This window comes from Lissotriton helveticus, chromosome 7 (genome assembly GCF_964261635.1).
Source record: "Lissotriton helveticus chromosome 7, aLisHel1.1, whole genome shotgun sequence".
Classification (NCBI taxonomy): Eukaryota; Metazoa; Chordata; class Amphibia; order Caudata; family Salamandridae; genus Lissotriton; species Lissotriton helveticus.
Window position 1 is genome coordinate 1,573,557,822 of NC_136068.1, and position 20,740 is coordinate 1,573,578,561.

Genomic DNA, 20,740 nt, shown 5'->3' on the forward strand with positions numbered 1-20,740 from the left:
TAGGGAAAAAGCAAGATAGGCTGTACTTTACAAAGCTAGAAGATTTAGCAAACTAGTCTTTTAAGGGGCCAACAGCTTCTCAATTCCATCATCATGCATTGAACTGGCGTTTGCTTCAGAGCAGCAGTTATTTTGTCCAATACATAAAGGAAGCATCCTAGAACATTTCTATTTAAGTGAAAACACGTTTTTTATGTGTTTTGGTGTCCATTTGATGTATTTAATAGACATGAGAAGGTTTGTGGATTGTATCATCATTTCCAATAATTCTTACACATAGTTTGGCAGTCCTGTTTTTTCTTTTGGTCCAATGTTGTAGCTTTGGGAGAAAGAGATCAGGAAAGGATCCTCAATCATTTTGCGTTGTTTTTCTACAAATTCCCACACTCTGTAAGCATGTTAGTTTTGCCAGAAAATGTCAAGGATCATGAAGATATCCGGCTGAGAAGGTGAGTTTATGACCAAAAGAAAGCAGAGGATCAAAGAGGTGCAGAAGTGCAAAAAGGTACATGTTTGTGGCCCTTTCAGCTGGTTCAGAACTCCTGTCTCTGTGTCTAAGGACACCCACAGTGAGATCCAGGGAAAAGAGGAGGTATAAGAAGCACCACCACTCCGGGCAGGGGCATCATGTTTGGTTAATATGAATGCACACTTAATATGCCTGTCTACGAAAATGTATATTTTTCCAATTAAAATAAGGTTGAAGAGGACCCATCAAAGGTGACATCATTCGCTGTCAAACATGGTGAACATATCAATGTCAAAACACGAGGATTTAATGTCAGTAAAGCTTCCATTTACTTATCTTTTTCCAGCAGCTTCTCCAGTCTGTCCAAGACCTCTATTTGTTACACAAATATAATGATGCAGTTTGGAACCCACTATCCCCTCTATCCATCTACAAGGCTGTTGGGGTTGCATGCAAAATCATGGCTCCTTTGCCTGAGGTACACCTTTCGTGATTACCACTATTATTCTTCACATGCATGAACTTAAGAAACATTCCTTTTCCTACGCAGGCTACACCAATTTATAATAAGATCAACAAAACTCAATAGAAGCCATGAAGAACATCACCCTCTCCATCTGGGTATTCTATTGCCAGGTTCTTTTCAGACACCTCAATACTATACAGCATTACCTTGCATCTAGGTTCACAGTTGAATGTTTCTCTGTTGGAGGATATCAACACCTTCAAGAGCTATTGTGGCATGAAGTGATAAAAGTTGATATCCTCCAACCCATCACCAGCCCCCCGTGCAAGTACTGCAAAAAATATTTTCGGTTTTCATTAAGACAACATAGAGCACAATGTAGGCCCTTGCTGCCCCTAGTCCCAGGTTTTGCTGAGATGGGGGTGGCGCTGCTGTCCTTCATGGGCCCCGCACAGGGCTCTTTGTTGGAGATCTTTTGAAGGAGGTACTGCAGTGGTGCATGCAGGTGTGGGGGCCTAAAACGAGTGTGGGTGAATAAAAATACCTTCACGGTACCCAAAAACAATGGATAGTGAAATGCTCATTTCTAAATGTAGAGGGGACTTCTTAATTCTATAGCCAGAAAATGCCACTAACCTATTTCTGAAATCCGCAGAATGCCACTGATAGTTACTTCTATAGCCAGAAAATGCCACTGACATATTTCTGAAAATATATCGCAAAAGCGTGCCACTTTGAGAAGCAAGTGCGTACTGCAACACTGCAAGATGTTGGCCACTGCCTCCTGGATATTGGAGCGAGGAAGCCAGGCAGGCCGAAGCCACTCTAGGAATACTGCATCCTGGGGGAAATGTACCCGGACTTGTGCTGTGCCCTAATGCTCAAAACAACGGAAGTAGGTGCCAGCAGCAATACAGTTGAGGAGGCGCGCTGTCCCAGCTATTTGCTATGTAGCCGATGGTGGACGAGGCGGGCTGATGCCCACTAATGAAGATCCTCTCACTGCTGGGTGGTGCATGAGATGGCCTCGGCAACCTATATGCTGCCAATTAGTGTTGCGAATGCAGGGACCCCGTCGGGAGAAAATGAAATTGCTAGTTCAAGCAACCTCTTTTGACTAATAACCCATAAGGATCTTAAGGCGCTTATGTGGGGTGGTGATTTCAATTGTACACTGCAAGAACAACTAGATAGGACTCATACCTAGATGAATGCTCGATCTGTACCATCAGCCATCTGAATGCTATTATGTATGAACATAACTTCTCTTCCAGGGGATACTCATGAATAGTCATAAGCAGTGAATTATCCCTGCCCACCAGCAGCAGCATCCTGGTTACAGTGTTATTGACGACGCGTTTCGAGGCAGACAGCCTCTTCTTCATGGGCAGCTGGAATGAAAGTTACAGCATGTTCTGGACCCCTACAATAGGGTAACAATGATGCTGCATAGAGGAAGCCACAGCACCCACTGAGGGAAATGGACTCAAGGGAATGGACTACCATTCCCACCATGCCAGGATCAGCGCCGGACGAGGCGCGGATATAAACCGACATGCAGGCCCTCATGTTAGTCCTGAAAGTTGGCTAACGCGGAGGAAACTTGCAGCAAAACGTAGCAGTTGTAAAAGCGGTCTGTGACCACAACGAGATAAACTTTGCACCACTCATTGAAAGGTTCAAACTACGAGAAGCGCTAATGAACCACAGGTCCCACAAGGCAAGATACTCAAAAAGGAAGTTACCCTCAATGGGGCGGTACCATCGGAAAAAGAATTCAAAAGAACATTGAAAGCGCACCTGTGGCACATTGACGTTTGCAGTTGGAGCAGGCATACCCTGAGGAAGTTTCAAGCAGAAACGAAACATGTTGGTTTTAAATGCCATTATCCCGTTGTTCCTCTGCACGAATTAAAGGCAAGAAAGCAAAAGTTTTTGTGCGACTCACCTGTCTCTCTTGGGGGATGCTTGTTGGAATATGAGTCGGCTTGGTTCTGCCGAGGAGTAAACGCACAGCCATGAAAAGAGCGCCAGGCGTCCCCGCACCGAACCATTTCTTGTTGGAACCGTGACAACGGATTAGGGGATTACAGTGCTCCCGGGGACTGGACTCCGGTTTTGGCCCTCATGTTAGTCCTGAAAGTTGGCTAACGCGGAGGAAACTTGCAGCAAAACGTAGCAGTTGTAAAAGCAGTCTGTGACCACAACGAGATAAACTTTGCACCACTCATTGAAAGGTTCAAACTACGAGAAGCGCTAATGAACCACAGGTCCCACAAGGCAAGATACTCAAAAAGGAAGTTACCCTCAATGGGGCGGGACCATCGGAAAAAGAATTCAAAAGAACATTGAAAGCGCACCTGTGGCACATTGACGTTTGCAGTTGGAGCAGGCATACCCTGAGGAAGTTTCAAGCAGAAACGAAACATGTTGGTTTTAAATGCCATTATCCCGTTGTTCCTCTGCACGAATTAAAGGCAAGAAAGCAAAAGTTTTTGTGCGACTCACCTGTCTCTCTTGGGGGATGCTTGTTGGAATATGAGTCGGCTTGGTTCTGCCGAGGAGTAAACGCACAGCCATGAAAAGAGCGCCAGGCGTCCCCGCACCGAACCATTTCTTGTTGGAACCGTGACAACGGATTAGGGGATTACAGTGCTCCCGGGGACTGGACTCCGGTTTTGGCCCTCATGTTAGTCCTGAAAGTTGGCTAACGCGGAGGAAACTTGCAGCAAAACGTAGCAGTTGTAAAAGCGGTCTGTGACCACAACGAGATAAACTTTGCACCACTCATTGAAAGGTTCAAACTACGAGAAGCGCTAATGAACCACAGGTCCCACAAGGCAAGATACTCAAAAAGGAAGTTACCCTCAATGGGGCGGGACCATCGGAAAAAGAATTCAAAAGAACATTGAAAGCGCACCTGTGGCACATTGACGTTTGCAGTTGGAGCAGGCATACCCTGAGGAAGTTTCAAGCAGAAACGAAACATGTTGGTTTTAAATGCCATTATCCCGTTGTTCCTCTGCACGAATTAAAGGCAAGAAAGCAAAAGTTTTTGTGCGACTCACCTGTCTCTCTTGGGGGATGCTTGTTGGAATATGAGTCGGCTTGGTTCTGCCGAGGAGTAAACGCACAGCCATGAAAAGAGCGCCAGGCGTCCCCGCACCGAACCATTTCTTGTTGGAACCGTGACAACGGATTAGGGGATTACAGTGCTCCCGGGGACTGGACTCCGGTTTTGGCCCTCATGTTAGTCCTGAAAGTTGGCTAACGCGGAGGAAACTTGCAGCAACACGTAGCAGTTGTAAAAGCGGTCTGTGACCACAACGAGATAAACTTTGCACCACTCATTGAAAGGTTCAAACTACGAGAAGCGCTAATGAACCACAGGTCCCACAAGGCAAGATACTCAAAAAGGAAGTTACCCTCAATGGGGCGGGACCATCGGAAAAAGAATTCAAAAGAACATTGAAAGCGCACCTGTGGCACATTGACGTTTGCAGTTGGAGCAGGCATACCCTGAGGAAGTTTCAAGCAGAAACGAAACATGTTGGTTTTAAATGCCATTATCCCGTTGTTCCTCTGCACGAATTAAAGGCAAGAAAGCAAAAGTTTTTGTGCGACTCACCTGTCTCTCTTGGGGGATGCTTGTTGGAATATGAGTCGGCTTGGTTCTGCCGAGGAGTAAACGCACAGCCATGAAAAGAGCGCCAGGCGTCCCCGCACCGAACCATTTCTTGTTGGAACCGTGACAACGGATTAGGGGATTACAGTGCTCCCGGGGACTGGACTCCGGTTTTGGCCCTCATGTTAGTCCTGAAAGTTGGCTAACGCGGAGGAAACTTGCAGCAAAACGTAGCAGTTGTAAAAGCGGTCTGTGACCACAACGAGATAAACTTTGCACCACTCATTGAAAGGTTCAAACTACGAGAAGCGCTAATGAACCACAGGTCCCACAAGGCAAGATACTCAAAAAGGAAGTTACCCTCAATGGGGCGGGACCATCGGAAAAAGAATTCAAAAGAACATTGAAAGCGCACCTGTGGCACATTGACGTTTGCAGTTGGAGCAGGCATACCCTGAGGAAGTTTCAAGCAGAAACGAAACATGTTGGTTTTAAATGCCATTATCCCGTTGTTCCTCTGCACGAATTAAAGGCAAGAAAGCAAAAGTTTTTGTGCGACTCACCTGTCTCTCTTGGGGGATGCTTGTTGGAATATGAGTCGGCTTGGTTCTGCCGAGGAGTAAACGCACAGCCATGAAAAGAGCGCCAGGCGTCCCCGCACCGAACCATTTCTTGTTGGAACCGTGACAATGGATTAGGGGATTACAGTGCTCCCGGGGACTGGACTCCGGTTTTGGCCCTCATGTTAGTCCTGAAAGTTGGCTAACGCGGAGGAAACTTGCAGCAAAACGTAGCAGTTGTAAAAGCGGTCTGTGACCACAACGAGATAAACTTTGCACCACTCATTGAAAGGTTCAAACTACGAGAAGCGCTAATGAACCACAGGTCCCACAAGGCAAGATACTCAAAAAGGAAGTTACCCTCAATGGGGCGGGACCATCGGAAAAAGAATTCAAAAGAACATTGAAAGCGCACCTGTGGCACATTGACGTTTGCAGTTGGAGCAGGCATACCCTGAGGAAGTTTCAAGCAGAAACGAAACATGTTGGTTTTAAATGCCATTATCCCGTTGTTCCTCTGCACGAATTAAAGGCAAGAAAGCAAAAGTTTTTGTGCGACTCACCTGTCTCTCTTGGGGGATGCTTGTTGGAATATGAGTCGGCTTGGTTCTGCCGAGGAGTAAACGCACAGCCATGAAAAGAGCGCCAGGCGTCCCCGCACCGAACCATTTCTTGTTGGAACCGTGACAACGGATTAGGGGATTACAGTGCTCCCGGGGACTGGACTCCGGTTTTGGCCCTCATGTTAGTCCTGAAAGTTGGCTAACGCGGAGGAAACTTGCAGCAAAACGTAGCAGTTGTAAAAGCGGTCTGTGACCACAACGAGATAAACTTTGCACCACTCATTGAAAGGTTCAAACTACGAGAAGCGCTAATGAACCACAGGTCCCACAAGGCAAGATACTCAAAAAGGAAGTTACCCTCAATGGGGCGGGACCATCGGAAAAAGAATTCAAAAGAACATTGAAAGCGCACCTGTGGCACATTGACGTTTGCAGTTGGAGCAGGCATACCCTGAGGAAGTTTCAAGCAGAAACGAAACATGTTGGTTTTAAATGCCATTATCCCGTTGTTCCTCTGCACGAATTAAAGGCAAGAAAGCAAAAGTTTTTGTGCGACTCACCTGTCTCTCTTGGGGGATGCTTGTTGGAATATGAGTCGGCTTGGTTCTGCCGAGGAGTAAACGCACAGCCATGAAAAGAGCGCCAGGCGTCCCCGCACCAAACCATTTCTTGTTGGAACCGTGACAACGGATTAGGGGATTACAGTGCTCCCGGGGACTGGACTCCGGTTTTGGCCCTCATGTTAGTCCTGAAAGTTGGCTAACGCGGAGGAAACTTGCAGCAAAACGTAGCAGTTGTAAAAGCGGTCTGTGACCACAACGAGATAAACTTTGCACCACTCATTGAAAGGTTCAAACTACGAGAAGCGCTAATGAACCACAGGTCCCACAAGGCAAGATACTCAAAAAGGAAGTTACCCTCAATGGGGCGGGACCATCGGAAAAAGAATTCAAAAGAACATTGAAAGCGCACCTGTGGCACATTGACGTTTGCAGTTGGAGCAGGCATACCCTGAGGAAGTTTCAAGCAGAAACGAAACATGTTGGTTTTAAATGCCATTATCCCGTTGTTCCTCTGCACGAATTAAAGGCAAGAAAGCAAAAGTTTTTGTGCGACTCACCTGTCTCTCTTGGGGGATGCTTGTTGGAATATGAGTCGGCTTGGTTCTGCCGAGGAGTAAACGCACAGCCATGAAAAGAGCGCCAGGCGTCCCCGCACCGAACCATTTCTTGTTGGAACCGTGACAACGGATTAGGGGATTACAGTGCTCCCGGGGACTGGACTCCGGTTTTGGCCCTCATGTTAGTCCTGAAAGTTGGCTAACGCGGAGGAAACTTGCAGCAAAACGTAGCAGTTGTAAAAGCGGTCTGTGACCACAACGAGATAAACTTTGCACCACTCATTGAAAGGTTCAAACTACGAGAAGCGCTAATGAACCACAGGTCCCACAAGGCAAGATACTCAAAAAGGAAGTTACCCTCAATGGGGCGGGACCATCGGAAAAAGAATTCAAAAGAACATTGAAAGCGCACCTGTGGCACATTGACGTTTGCAGTTGGAGCAGGCATACCCTGAGGAAGTTTCAAGCAGAAACGAAACATGTTGGTTTTAAATGCCATTATCCCGTTGTTCCTCTGCACGAATTAAAGGCAAGAAAGCAAAGGTTTTTGTGCGACTCACCTGTCTCTCTTGGGGGATGCTTGTTGGAATATGAGTCGGCTTGGTTCTGCCGAGGAGTAAACGCACAGCCATGAAAAGAGCGCCAGGCGTCCCCGCACCGAACCATTTCTTGTTGGAACCGTGACAACGGATTAGGGGATTACAGTGCTCCCGGGGACTGGACTCCGGTTTTGGCCCTCATGTTAGTCCTGAAAGTTGGCTAACGCGGAGGAAACTTGCAGCAAAACGTAGCAGTTGTAAAAGCGGTCTGTGACCACAACGAGATAAACTTTGCACCACTCATTGAAAGGTTCAAACTACGAGAAGCGCTAATGAACCACAGGTCCCACAAGGCAAGATACTCAAAAAGGAAGTTACCCTCAATGGGGCGGGACCATCGGAAAAAGAATTCAAAAGAACATTGAAAGCGCACCTGTGGCACATTGACGTTTGCAGTTGGAGCAGGCATACCCTGAGGAAGTTTCAAGCAGAAACGAAACATGTTGGTTTTAAATGCCATTATCCCGTTGTTCCTCTGCACGAATTAAAGGCAAGAAAGCAAAAGTTTTTGTGCGACTCACCTGTCTCTCTTGGGGGATGCTTGTTGGAATATATATATATATATATATATATATATATATATACAGGTGTATGCCCAGATCATAAAGTATATAAAACTTTCAACCCCATACACCTACATATGTATGCATACATACATATATGTAAATATGCAGCCCCACCAAACAATCTAAAAAACAGTGTCAACAGCCACGATTACATCAGTTTTACTTGTAAGACAATATGTCTCTCAAAACATCTTGTAATAGAGACCATACACTGTAATGGTTTCATACAAGAATCCTTTATTTTCCAAAACAAGGAAGAACCGTAAGGTCTGCGCCCGTCCGCGACCTTACGGGACCAGGGGCCATAACCCCTGGCTCCCACGCTACAAAGGTCAGGACGTACAGCTCTGCAGAGATTTACAACATAGGAACTGCAGCGGCTACTCACTGTACTCACATCTATTTACCAGATGACCTTCCCTCCCGTTGCCACGGATGTAACCACCACTTGCGTAACACCACGCCATCCACCGCGATGCAGGAATACCATATGTATGTACTGAACTGTCGGTCACTACCGAGGCACAGCACACAAATCCACCTACTTCTTGAAGAGCGTAAGCCGGATGCCATTTTTCTAACAGAAACATGGCTTACATCCCACTCGGAGCCAGACATAATCTCAGCCTTACCCCCCGGTTTCCAAATCTACAGGCTAGATCGAACTGTAGGGAGAGGAGGATGCCTGGCTATCATATTAAAAGACCAGTATCGCTGTCGCACCACAACCGAAACTATCCCTGAATGCGAGAGCCTAGCATTCAGCATAGACTTTACTGCGAACAGCTCCTTTTCCGGCACGCTGATATATCGCCCCCCAGAGCCGGCCAAGTTGTTTCATAGATCTCTCCCAGATATCATAGCCAAACGTATCTTGACCTCCGCTAACTACACGATTCTAGGAGACCTTAATTACCATTTTAACTCCCCCTTAGATCATACTGCCATGGAAATAACTGATGATCTAGCAGCCTTACAACTAACCCAGCTGGTCCTAGCCCCCACTCATGAAAAGGGCAACCTACTCGACCCAATTTTTAGCAACTGTACCAAGCTGAAGGTGGGCCTACCCATCCACCTACCTTGGTCGGATCTTTTTTTGGTCCCATTTACTTGGCTCACCGGCAAGACCCCCCCACCCACCCCCCAGGTCTCAATTAAGAGGAACTGGGCAAAACTATCTATGGAGTCCTGGATTAACAACTTAGACTCCAACCGCCCCCCCCCCCCTGCCCAGATCCCAACATAGCAAACAAAAACTACGAGGACTGGATCAGGGACTCACTGGATACGATCTTGCCCGCTCAGAGATCTACCTCAAGGAAGCTGCACAAATCATCACCCTGGTTCTCAAATACCCTAAGAGAACAAAAACGCCTCTGTAGGAAACAAGAGAGAGTGTTGCGGTTAGACTTCCTACCCGAAAAAAAGACCAAATATAAAGAGGCAATAAAGGCCTACAGAGATGGGGTTAGGGCGGCCCAGGCCACCTACTTCGCTGAGAAAATCATGGAAGCCAAATCTAAGCCTAAGGAAATTTTTCACTTAGTAAAAAAATTTACTACAGCGAACACAGCCCCCCCCCTAGCAAAAACTCAAAATCAATGTAATGAGTTAGCGGACTACTTTCACAATAAAGTCACCCAGATCTATTCCTCTTTTCCAACGGCAGCCACCAACCCAGGAATAATCAACAAAACTCCTCCGGGACACTCTACCCCCCCTGGTGTGCCAAAATTAGAACACTTTCCCCTTTTAGACTCTGATACTCTTTGCCAATTAGCCCGCCAAGTCAAATCAGGCTCCCCCTCCGACCCAGTTCTACCAGAGTTCCTGCTTCAGGCAAGTCAAGCCACCTTGCCTGTGATACTAGATCTTTTAAACTCTTCCATCTCCTCCTGCACAGTGCCCTCCGTCTGGAAGAGAGCCATGGTACGAGCACTATTAAAAAAAAAACACCTGGACCCAGGAGACCACGCCAGTTACCGCCCCATTTCACTACTCCCCTGGGTAAGCAAAGTTCTGGAGAAATATATAAACAACCAATTGGTACAATTTCTTGAAAGCAATTTGCTTTTGGATTCTACCCAAACTGGCTTCAGACCTAAGCATGGCACTGAAACCGCCTTATTAGCGGTCACTGAGGAAGCCCGCAGGATACTGGATCAAGGAGGATCAGTGGCAGTGATCCTCCTTGACCTAAGTGCGGCCTTCGACACGGTCAGCTATTCCATCTTGCTGAAACGGTTACGCAACATCGGAGTATCAGGTGACGCACTAAGGTGGTTCGACTCCTTCCTGACCAACAGATCTTTTCAGATCTTTGACGGGGAAATGGTGTCAGCCAGGAAACCACTGAGCTGTGGGGTACCGCAGGGCTCGTCCCTGAGCCCCGCGTTGTTTAATATATACACCAAACCACTTGCTGGGGTCGTCGAACCATACGGTATCACAATTATATTGTATGCCGACGACACCCAGCTAGTGGTCTCCCTGGCTCAGGAGGGTAACAGGCAAACAACGGAAGGTCTGATGAAATGCCTAGAAGATGTCAAGGCCTGGATGACATCCTCGTTCTTAAAACTTAATGGAGACAAAACAGAGCTCCTGCTCCTGGGCCCAGCCCCCCCAGTGCCATTTACCTCCCTATGGCCTGTATGCTTGGGAACACCTCCCACCACAAAGGAGAGTGTAAAAAGCCTAGGAGTATGGCTCGACAAAAATCTTTCCTTCTCCACTCAGGCCACTAAGCTATCCGCCACATGTTTTGGATTACTCAGAACTCTGAGGAAAGTCCTTCCCCTTCTGCCAATGGAGGCAAAAAAAGTGGCAGTTCAGGGCCTGATCCAGTCGCGGCTGGACTCAAACAACGCCTTATACGTAGGAGCCCCTGAGATGACTCTACGAAAGCTGCAAGTGGTACAAAACAGTGCAGCCCGCTCCTTGCTGCAGATCCCACGCACCCAGTCAGCCAGAACCGGATTGAAAAGCCTGCACTGGCTTCCAGTGAAACAAAGAGTGGCATTCAAGGCCCTATGTATTGCTCACCGGGCCTTCTGGAAGACAGGCCCAACAATCTGTAATAACTTAGTCACCCATTACCACCCATCCAGAAATCTTCGATCTACGGATGCTTTCTTGGCTGTGACTCCCAAAGTTAGGAGAGCTAGGACAGGAGGTAGGATGTTCTCTCTAAACGCTTCGAAACTGTGGAACGCACTCCCTCTCCATCTCCGGTCCAACTCGAATCTGCTCTCCTTCCGCAAACAACTTAAAACGCTTCTGTTTGCAAGGTCTATTGAGTCCTAATCTCTCACACTGCCCAGCTCTATCTACTTGCTCAGCGCTTGGACGCCCATTGGGCAGCAATCGCGCTTTATAAATCTATTTTCAATTCAATTCAATTCAACATGTAATTGCAGGCAGTTTGGCCCATAGGCTGCATAAGAATAACTGTCTTAGTACAGAAAAGAGAACTGGCACCTTGCCTTTAAGGCTTCCAAGATTCTATGCACTTTAAGAACTTCAGGGAACACTCTGCTCCCAGCATGCCCCACAGGTGACAGTTAGGTCAGTTCTTTTTTCCGGCTCCTTCGGTGAGGATCCTGGAGCGTGAGCTCGACAGTTTTCTGACTTTTCGGTCAGGAATTTTCTTGGTCTTTTGCAGTTCTTCCTGTGCTGGCAGAGGTTTTTCGTCATTTTCTGTCAGAACTTCTTCATCTTTTCATGTCAGAATGCTAGCTCTTTTCCGCGAATGTCCAGCCTGTGGAAAGGAGATGGCCATCTCAGATCCACATTCTGTGTGTATTCCCTGTCTTCCTTCCAGTCACAAGATAGACTGTTGTTACCATTGTAAGAAGTTTTCTGCAAGGACTCTTCGCGATAGAGAGAGGATTCGCCTTCAAGCTGTGCTTGAGAGCGGAACAGCCTGATTGGAAAGTGCCTTGCGAGTCACGAGCCCTCCTTTCATCAGGAACAGCGACGCCAGCATCATTCTGCCTCTTCAACATCAAAAACACGGCAGATTCCAGCTCTCCGTCGTTACGACGTCGACTGATCACGAGACCCTTTTGCCGTCGGCAAACTTCTCGACGTCGACCTACGGTGAGGCGACCGAGAGTGCCTCGACATCGATGGGTGTTTAGACGTCGATGGATGTTTAGACGTCGATTGACCCACATCCTGAACATACCTCGAGCCCGAGGTAGTACGCTTCGACGGAGACTCGTGCTGTCTCGACGTCCGAGACTGTATAGGCCTCTTATACAGTCTCCGACGTCGAGACGGCATCTCTTCAGTCTCTTCAGTCCAGCTCCCTCTTGATTCAGACAGACAACACCACAACTATGTTTTATCTGAACAAGCAGGGAGGTACCAGGTCCAGAATTCTGTCCCAGGAGGCACAAGCCATTTGGAAATGGTTACTGGCAAGACACCTCACCATCACGGAAGTCCATATGCCGGGCGTTCTATACGTCCAGGCAGACTTCCTAAGCAGAGAGTTCGTAGAAGCCCAGGACTGGGTGCTAAACAACGAAGTCGCTCAGGATATCTTTCGAAGATGGGGGGTTCAGGACATAGACTTGTTTGCATACGCAACAAACGCCAAATGCCCCATCTAAGCGTCCTGGTTTCACCAACCAGGTTCACGCGGGAATGCTCTATTGATAAGATGGTCTCAGAGCTTACTCTACTCTTTTCCTCCCCTGCCTCTCATTCGGGCAGTGATCACCAAGTTCTACAAGACCAACTCCAGGATGATTCTGAACTCTCCCGAGTGGGTGCGCCAGTGGTGGTACCCGGACCTTCTACAACTCTCCGAGGTCCCACACCGGAGGTTGCCTTGCCATCCGGACCTGCTGTCCAAGAGCCAGAGGACAGTGTTTCACCCCAACCTCTCTTCGCTCAGGCTGACAGCATGGCTCCTGAAGTCTTGCAGTATGGACACTTAGACTTGCCAGCGAACTGAATGAACATCCTTAAGGAAGCTAAGAGACCTTCTACTAGGGCTTCCTATGCCTTTAAGTGGAAGCGTTTTTACATATGGTGCTTGAATAATGGTCATGACCCAGTTAGAGGACAAGAACAGTTCATTCTGCCATATCTCTTATACCTGGCTAAGTGGGGTCTGCAGTTCACATCTATTAAGGTACACTTAGCAGCAATTAAGGCATATAGGAAGTCACCTAGGCAGGGTTCCTTTTTCCAGATGCCAGTGGTGAAAGATTTTCTTGAAGGGTTAAAAAAGGTGTATCCACCAGTACGAGCCCCTTCTTCTCCATGGGAGCTCAATGTGGTCCATACCAAACTGATGGGAGCACCCTTAAAACAATACACAAGTCCTCCCTGCAGCACTTGTCCTGGAAAGTGGCTTTTTTGGTGGGTATTACGTCAGCTCGTAGAGTTGCAAGCATTGTGTTGTAAGGAACCCTACACTGTTTTTCATTCAAATAGGGTAGTTCTTAGAACTCATCCGAGTTTTCTGCCGAAGGTGGTCTCAGATTTCCACATCAATCAGGGAATCACCTTACCTACTTTTTTCGCTAATACTTCTACTCCCCCTGAAAGGGCCCTGCACTCGTTGGACCTTAAGAGAGTGTTGAAGTTTTATCTGGACAAGACTAAAGGTATAAGAAATACGGACCGATTTTCAACTATGGTCTTATTTAATACAGGTTTAGCAGAATCTAAAAGGTCCATTTCAAGGTGGATAGTGTCCTGCATTTCTTTGGCCTATCAGGTGGCTAAAAAAGTCTCTTGAGGGAAGGCCTAAAGCACATTCAACCAGAGGTAAGGCCTCTACTGCGGCCCTCCTCAGGAACATTCCCAAAGCAGAAATTTTCAAAGCAGATACATGGCAGTCTGTTCATTCTTTTTCTCGACATTACTACTTAGATTCAGATGCTCAGGCAGATGCTCAAGTAGGTGGTGCATCTCTGATAAATCTGTTTGGTTGATTGTCTATTTCAACTGGATCATTGTTCTTTTATTCCTAGTGCTGGATTGCTCGTCCGCGAAGTGTGTGGTATGGGCTTGCTATTCTATTCCCTGCCTATTGATGAGTATCCCCTGGAAGAGAAGGGTACATTACTTACCTGTAATCCTAGTTCGCTTTCAGGGGTATACTCGTCAGCACCCCTCCCGCCTCCCCGGACGAGCAATGTTAGTACAAGGTTTAAAGTAGTTTAGTACGCCTTTACAAAAAGAGCTGATCTGTCACCTGTGGGGCATGCTGGGAGCAGAGTGTTCCCTAGAGCTCATAGAGGCAAAGTGCTTAGAATCTTGGAAGCCTTAAAGGCAAGGTGCCAGTTCTCTTTTCTGTACCAAGAGAGTTATTCTTATGCAGCCTATGGACCAAACTGCCTGCAATTACATGTTCTTCCTTGTTTTGGAAAATAAAGGATTCTTGCATGAAACCATTACAGTGTATGGTCTCTATCACAAGGAGTCTTGAGAGACTTATTGTCATACAAGTAAAACTGATGTAATCTTGGCTGTTTTTTAGATTGTTTGGTGGGGCTGCATATTTACATATATGTATGCATACATATGTAGGTGTATGGGGTTTTATATACTTTATGATCTGGGCATACACCTGTATATGTATGTACATATATGTATGTGTGTGTTGCTATATGCTCCGGGATCCCGCACGTGTGCGAGGATAATTCACTGCTTATGACAATGATGAGTATACCCCTGGAAGAGAACTAGAATTACAGGTAAGTAACTTATCCGTATTACATGTGTAGAGGCACAAGTAACCATTGGCCACTAAGGGCACATTCTACTTGTCTGTGCATGATGTATGGTCTAGACTGTATTTTTCACTGATTATGCAGGATGTGGGGCTCTGGGTTACAGAGGTAAGACATCTGGCCCATACTCTTTCTAACCATTCATCTGTACTACTCATTCTGGTGGTCCCTAGTGTAGGCACGCTTAGGAGCTGCTGGTGACTTAATCCTAAAGCACTACTGGATAAGATATTTTTAAAAGAACTAAAAGCTGAAATTATGAAATACTTAGGGCCAGATGTAGGTAATTTTATTTTACCACCTCTTAAATACCGAATCATACCGAATCGGTATTTAAGAAGTGGTAAAATAGAGGGGGGGAGATGTAGGTATTTCCAGATGTGGAAATACCGAATCGTTAAGATTCGGTATTTACCGAATCTGGAAATACCTAATCGGTATTTCCTATTGATTCCTATGGGCTGTGAAGCCCATAGGAATCAATGGGCAATACCGATTCTGTAATTACAGAGGGCCCGATGTAGGTAAAATAGATTTACCGATTTTTAATTACCGAATCATACCGATTCGGTAATTAAAAATCGGTAAATCTAAGGGGTGGAGATGTAGGAACATCCAGATGTTCCTTTTACCGAATCGGTAAAAATCTGTATTTACCGATTCGGTAAATACCGACCGGTAATGCCCCATTCATTCCTATGGGCTTTGAAGCCCATAGGAATGAATGGGGCATTACCGGTCGGTATTTACCGAATCGGTAAATACAGATTTTGACAAGGGTGCAGGGGGTGTCACTTTGACACCCTCTAGCACCCCCAAAAAAGATTCGGGGGCCATGTGGCAGGCATACCTGCCCTAAGGGCAGGTCTGCCTGTCATATGGCACAGGTGTGCATGCACACATGTGCATGCACACCGGAATCGGTATTTTACCATCAAATATATTTGATGGTAAAATACCGAATCGGTAAGGGTTGTGGGACTCAGAAGAGTCCCACCTACATAGCAAAAATACCGAATAGGTATGAATACCGATTCTGTATTTTACAGATTCAGTAAATTTACCGATCAGTAAATTTACCGAATCTGTAAAATATGTGGCCCTACATACCGATTTGTAAATACCAGTCGGTAACGGCCGAAAATACCGATTTTCGGCCGTTACCAACTGACCTACATCGGGCCCAGAATCGGTAATTACCGACTTTGACACCCTCTGGCACCCCAAAAATAGGCATGTGCGCCATGTGGCACACAGACATGCCCTAAGGGCATGTCTGTCTGTCACATGGCTAGGTGTGCATGCACACATGTGCATGCACACCTGAATTCGGTACTTTAACACCCAATTGGATTGGGTGTTAAAATACCGAATTTGTAGGGCCTTTGGGACTCTGAAGAGTCCCACCTACATATGGATTTACAGAATCGGTATATTTACCGATTCGGTAAAATACCGAAGTGGTAAATTTACCGATTCGGTAAATATACCGATTCTGTAAATTCACAACCACCTACATCTCAAAAGCCAAATACCGGTCGGTAACGGCCGAATTCGGCCGTTACCGACCGGTATTTGGCTACCTACATCGGGCCCTTAATGCTTAATCTCTGTATAATGAAATATGTGTGTGCAATGTGGGAGGCTTTCGTCAGAGGCAAGTGAATGCCTAAATATAATGGCATACTGAAATCTTTCCAGGGATTACTCGAACATAAAAGATCAGAGACAAGCTGTTTGAATTTACTGAAATAATTGTGGCAAGTACTCACATGCAAGGGCATATGGGGAAGGGGAGCACCCCAGCAAATTGCTAGCAGCAATGACTAGGCGACATAGTAGAGTTGGAAGACATGTTGGATGTGCTCTAACAGGAACTATAGATATCTTAAAATTATTCTTGTCATATGTCTCAAATGTATACAGATCAGGCTCGCCATCCTCAACTCAGGGGCAGATTACATGGAAAATGTGTCATTGAGCTGGCTGAATGATGCAAACCGGTTCTTCTTTGAGCAACCATTTACACTGAAGGAGATTCTGGCAGTTATAGACGAAATCCCAACTTGTAAAAATGCCTGGTCTAGATGTTTTACCAGCCACATTCTAGAAAGAATATGGTGGTCTTCTTGCCCCCCCTCCTTAATCCCCCCCTGGCTGTCTGTTTATGAGGAGGATCACTTGCAGTGAACCCTCCCTTAATGTCGGAGACGGATCTCATTGCACTGGTAAAACCAGAGCAGCCCACTCACAGGTGTGAGTCCAAATGACTCCTGTCATTGTTGAACGGAGATATTAAAATCCTCGCAAATTTGTTTGCTAATTGCTTGACATTACTTCTCCCAGACCTTGTAAGACCAGATCAATCTGCTTGTGTCCGGGCTCTCCTCACGGGCGGACCAGCTTTTATACTGTGTTCGCCCTTCTACGTGACTTAAACCCAGACCTAGATGCTGCAGTCATCTTTCCAGACACTTCTAAGGCATTTGACTTTTTAGAATAGGAATACCTTTTTGATGTGCTACATAGGATGGAACTAAGACCAGTGTTTACAGATGTGTGCATAAATGGCATCTCCTCACCCCCAGTGGCCTTCTCATGAGGTGCGCATCAGGGATGCCCCCTGTCGCCTATTCTTTTTGGATTAACTTTAGAACCCTTAGATGCGAGGCTCATGTGATATAAAAATATAAACTGAACTTGCACTGTTGTAATGGATGAGTAGTACCGCTCACAAAATAGTGAGATTGTATGTAAACACGATACGATATGTGGCCATCACTGACTGTATATTTGTTTATAAGATCCTAAACTGTATATGTATGTCCTTTGTCCCTGATGCTGTGGAAGCGGTTTTAATAAAAGCAAGTTTAAAAAAAATGTACATCCCTGTATGCAGATGACATGACCATCTACATAAGGAATCCCAAGGAAAGTCTGAACACCATTTTGTTACGTTATTTTATGCAGATTTGTGAAGGGCATTATCACCCAGGAGGGTATCCTGGCACTGAGCAGGTGTGAGCCTAGCCGAATCTAGGGCCTAGTGGGACTTCTCAAAAAGCCAGGTCTTTCAAGAGGTGAAGAAGAGGCTCTTATGTGTAGTAGTACTTTTACTTTTTAGGAGCGGGCTCATCCACAGGATCTGATTTTCTGTATGGGTGGGTTGTGTGCAAGTAGGAGGAGAAGTGGTGTCTGGAAGGTTTGTAAAAGCAGATGCGATTGTTGAGGTATGCTGGGCCAGAGCTATGCAATGACTTGAAACTGTGGGTGAGGAGTTTGAATTGTACTCGTTTGTGTATGGGAGCCAGGGGATCTGTGTCAGGCATGGTGTGATTTGAGTAGCGTGGGAGGTTGAGAGTAATTCTGTCTGCGGAGTTCTGAATGGTCCTGCAGTCTTCTGCTTAGTTTTCTGTTGATCATGTCTTAGAGTGTGTTCCCGTAGTCCAGCTTGTGTTGTGACCAGGACTGCATGACAGTTTTCCGGGCCATTACCATGCTGTAGTTGAGTCTGAAACCATACTGAGTGGTGCTGAGCAGTTGGTAGCCATTGAGGTATTTGGTTAAGTGTCTGTTGATGATATTCTCTTAGACCTTGGCTGGGAATGGTAGCAGAGAGAATGGCCTGTGGTTGGCTAGCATCGAAGGGTCCGCGGAGTGTTTCTGCAGTGATGAGAGGGAATTTGCATGTTTCCCAGCATCTGGGAAGGTTGCCGAAGAGGAGAATACATTCAGAATGTGGACAGAGCATGGGTTGCAGTCCTTTGGAGTAGGTGTGGTGAGGGCAGGGCTCTGATGGGCCCCATGAGTGGATGGACTTGATAGTGGCAGTGGTTTCTTCTGGGGTAAGGTCTATGAGGTCCGGTTGCTGGCTATATTTGCTGTAAATGGTGGGAATAATTTTGTTGCGGAAGAATTCTGAGAGATGGTTGCATAGATCTGCGAGGGGGTGATCAAGTTGGAGGTGGATGCTGGTGAATTGAAATGCTTCACAATGGTGAAGATTTCTTTGCTTCTGTTGGTGCTGGCTTCGATGCCCTCTGCCAAGTTTGGTGGTCCTGGTCATTTGGTGGTAGCTTCTCAGGGCAGATTTGAATGTTCAAATCTTCCCTGAGACAAAATACATAAGGTTTGGGCCCGTTCAGGTGTAAACGATCAACTGGAGTAAATCCCAAACCTTGCCTCTCACTAACTACACTTCAAAATTTGTACTGGATTTTCTTTACAGTGTTCAAGTGTAACCATCAGCTGCCTCTATCTCTTCCTGCCCAGGAAGAGCTATCAGAATGCAGATGAGTTTTCTGTCACACCCAACCTTCCTGTGTTTGTGGCTGTCTAGAGGGAATGCACAAAGTGTAGCTGTCACCCACACATCATGTGTATTGGAGACAGGCTGCAAGGCACACAGAGCAGTAAGAGCAGAGAAATGCCTACTTTCTAAAAATGCGAACGAAACAATTGATGGACAGAATGCTGGACATTGCAAACATTCACCCCCAGTCACAAGGATCTGGGTTTAATCCATCTTTCTTTTGCTCACCATACCACCCCAGTTGTGAACGCAGCCATATGCAAATCAGTCTTGACTCTGTTCCTTATGGGAACAGTCCCGCGCGAACTCCCAAGCCTGGTCCTCCCTGGACCAGAAACAAGCACCCTGGGACTGGTTTTGGGGCATCACCCCATATCAGCCAGGCTAGCTTGAATCCAGTGGTGCAGTGAGCATGGGACCCACGCCTGGGCATACCCTTCCCACTTAGGGCTACAAATGCAAAATAAACAAGCATTGGCATAGCCAATAGGTCTCGCCTTTGGGACCTTATAAGTGTTTAGTTATCCGGCACAATATCCTTGGTGCTACAACATCAAATGTTGCATGGCTAAACACTTACCAGGTCCCAAAGGCGAGACCTATTGGCTATGCCAATGCTTGTTAATCTTTAGTCGAGTCATTAATCAATAAATATGCGCAAACACCTGCAGAGACAGCCTGCGTGATTTCTGATGCAAATACGCTGGAAGTATCTGAGACCGTTTTCGTGAAATGTTAGGCATCACACACCTCTTGACAGCTGCTAAGAGTCACACAGAATATTAACGGGTGACTTAAGAAACAATGACCTGCAGCACTTAGCTATCGAAGGCGCTTGGCAGAAGTGGCAGGTGTCAAAAGGAGGATGAAGGCAAATGGAGCCAGTGCTTTCAAGAAGCCGGTTCTCTCCTGTCACTCACAGTCACACCTCTATGTATTCTATCCTTCCAACAACGCAAGGGGGCTGGGTACACTGCACAGTATGCTGCAACTGTCCAAAATGACTTTGCCGTCAAACCACTGTTGCAAAAAAGCAGTTTGGCCTGCAGTTTTAATTCAGGAAGGGAGTGCAAGTTTTATGTTTTCACTGGCCTGTCGGTGCATGTGTCAGAGTAAAATTGCGCTGTATTGGGCAAAAGTTGTGTCATCTCTAACGGGAGGGTTTTGAAAATGGACAGCCTTCTAGGAAACCCTACTGTTAATAGTTTAAACCTAAACTTGCCAGTCAGAGCCACCACATCGGACGTCCAAACTCGAGGGGGCGCTATTTGCCATATACCTGCATTGTCATTGAGAAAAGTGGGAGAACGCCGCCGTTGGGCCTGTATCGTTTTTTCTGGGCAGCACAGATAAGGAAAACTGCTTCTAATTTGTTCCAGTTCACTCTGCACTTCATGTTGGAGCAGTATACTAACTTGTGACCAGGAGTCAAAGTACATGGAAAAAAGTGATCCTGAGAAGAAAGGGGAGCAGTTCAGTGAGGGTGGTGACAGGGTCAGAGAAGTAGCTGAACTAGAAGTGAGCGGCCGCGCTCGTAAAAATAAAAGAAGAAAACGAAGATCAAAAAAGCCGCGACTGCTGTGCACGACGCGCGCGATATTGTGCGCGTTCTAGCAAGGTGATCGCCGGCAAAGTACCATTTCTCAGAGCTACTAAATGTCTCGCCGAGGCTAGCGCATGCGCTGGTTCAGGCCGAGCCCTA

General features: G+C 46.5%; 1 protein-coding gene across 11 annotated transcripts in view; it reads left to right on the plus strand.

The window, feature by feature from the left end:
• Window positions 1-20,740, plus strand: part of KASH5 (KASH domain containing 5) — a 3,089,192-nt gene that overhangs the window by 1,513,954 nt on the left and 1,554,498 nt on the right. The window lies entirely within an intron of this gene.